The sequence below is a fragment of the Triticum dicoccoides genome, unplaced genomic scaffold (assembly GCF_002162155.2).
Source record: "Triticum dicoccoides isolate Atlit2015 ecotype Zavitan unplaced genomic scaffold, WEW_v2.0 scaffold145123, whole genome shotgun sequence".
Taxonomy (NCBI): domain Eukaryota; kingdom Viridiplantae; phylum Streptophyta; class Magnoliopsida; order Poales; family Poaceae; genus Triticum; species Triticum dicoccoides.
The window spans coordinates 1-2,158 of record NW_021203137.1 but is presented as its reverse complement, the minus strand read 5'-3'; the positions used below and the strand labels follow the sequence as shown (position 1 = coordinate 2,158).

Below are 2,158 nucleotides of genomic sequence, written 5' to 3'. Positions count from 1 at the left end.
TGGCCGGCCTCGCAGCGCGACGCTGGACATCTTCGGCTGCGGCGGGAGGGGCATCGTCTTCGCCCCCTACGGTGACCCATGGCGCCAGATGCGCAAGGTCTGCACCATGGAGCTCCTCAGCTCCAAGCAGGTGAGGCGTATGGACGGTATCAGGCCAGACCAGGTGGGCAGCCTTCTCCATTATGTCGCAGACGCGGCATCCATGGGTGCCGTCGTCAACGTCAGCGAGAAGGTGATGGCGCTCAGCAACGACGTGGTGTCGCGGGCGGTGTTTGGCGGCAAGTTCCCGCAGCAGGAGGAGTACCTCTGGGAGCTGGATGAGGCGTTCGTGCTGCTAGGTGGTTTCTGCCTCGTCGACCTCTTCCCGTCATCGCGGCTGGTGCGGTGGCTGTGCAAGGGAGAGCGCCACATGAGGAGGAGCTATGGCCACATCCAACGTATCAACGCCGACGTCATCGAGGGGCATAAGGCAACGCGAGCTGCCACACAGGACGGTGCCTCCAGCACCGACGATGATGACTTGCTGGACGTGCTACTCAGGCTCCAGGAGAAGGACGCGTTCACATTCCCTATGACCACGGAGAGTATAGGTGCCGTCTTATTTGTGAGTAATTTTCTTTATGCTTCTTATTAATCTACCGATGTGATATCATATCTGCAAAGTTTTAATGCAAAAAAAGCTAGCTTCGTCATTTCATAAATCTGTTAGTCTCAACTTGTTTCATAGATTTATAAACGTAAATTGTTGTGTCTGAAATTGATTATTTGTTGCGTACTACTACATATGCAGAAATAATATATAAACATGCATACCACAACAATATTTTTCAGGACATATTTGCAGGTGCCACACAGACCACGGGAGTTGCCTTGGAGTGGGCAATGTCTGAGCTCGTCCGTCATCCCGAAGCCATGGCCAAAGCACAGATTGAGATCCGAGAGGTGCTAGGTCAAGGTCGAGCTGTGATTACTAATAGTGACCTCGCTGGACTCCATTACATGTGGATGATCATTTAGGAGGTTCTTAGACTGCATCCACCAGGTCCTTTGATCCCCCGTAGGGCCAGGGAAGACCGTAAAGTTATGGGTTTTGACATGCTTGAAGGCACCAATGTATACATTAACGCGTTTGCAGTTTCGAGGGATCCAAATTGTTGGGAAAGTCCTGAAGAGTTTAAGCCTGAAACGTTTGAGAACAATAACATGGATTACCATGGGACATACTTTGAATTCACCCCATTCGACTGGGTGTTGGTCGGAGGCAGTGCCCTGGGATACTATTCGGCACGTCAACTATGGAGATCGCCTTGGCAAATCTTCTCTACCACTTCGACTGGGTGCTTCCTGGCAAGGCAAACCCGGAATTTTTGGACATGACCGAGAAATATGGGATCATCGTAGGAAGAAAATATGACCTACAATTGATACCTATTTCCCATGGAGGTTTCCATGCCACATAGACATAGATGGACGTGCATTGCCACGTAGATATGTCTGTACTTTTGTTGATGTATACCAATATGTATCATTGCACCAATAAGAATAAAAGAACCTCGTTGAACTTGCAATATATTATGGTGGATGACACAAACTATTGATTGTACCAAAACACGAAGTTTGCACTTTTTAAATTGCCCCTGGTGACGATGGGTTAGTTACTGTATTGATGCATGTTGTATGGACCAAATTTCAAACTAATTTCATGGTCTGATATCCTCCGTGTAAAATGCAAAGACTGACCTATAATTTCTTCTTATTTGTTTCTTTTGGGTCCTTTTGGAAGATGTACTGCTAGGTTTATCAAATTAGATCCGGTTCCTTTGGACTGACTTTGCTAACAGTAATGGCCTCGCCCAAGCATTCATGGGTGCGTCAAACGTGCAAGCAGCACTAGGTTACTGACTTGGCATGCTGTAGGCCAAATGTAGCTTGATGTTTTTCTACTCTCTGAGCTTTTGCACTGTTCACATCTGGTTTAGTCTATTGACCAACATTTTCTCATAAAATAAACTGTTTTTTTGTTATGAATCAAAAGGAAATGTGCGCCCTACTCATAAGATTTCACAGAAAAACAATTATCTCAGTCACTCATTTTCTGAAAGGACTACGGTAATTGCATAGACCCAACACTTGTTTTCTCTCTCTCTCTCTCTCTCTC

The 2,158-nt window shown here is 46.7% G+C and overlaps 1 pseudogene; it reads left to right on the top strand.

Moving 5' to 3' along the window:
• The first annotated feature begins 7 nt into the window (after window positions 1–7).
• LOC119343891 lies at window positions 8–1,495 on the top strand (annotated as a pseudogene).
• Window positions 1,496–2,158: the final 663 nt, after the last annotated feature.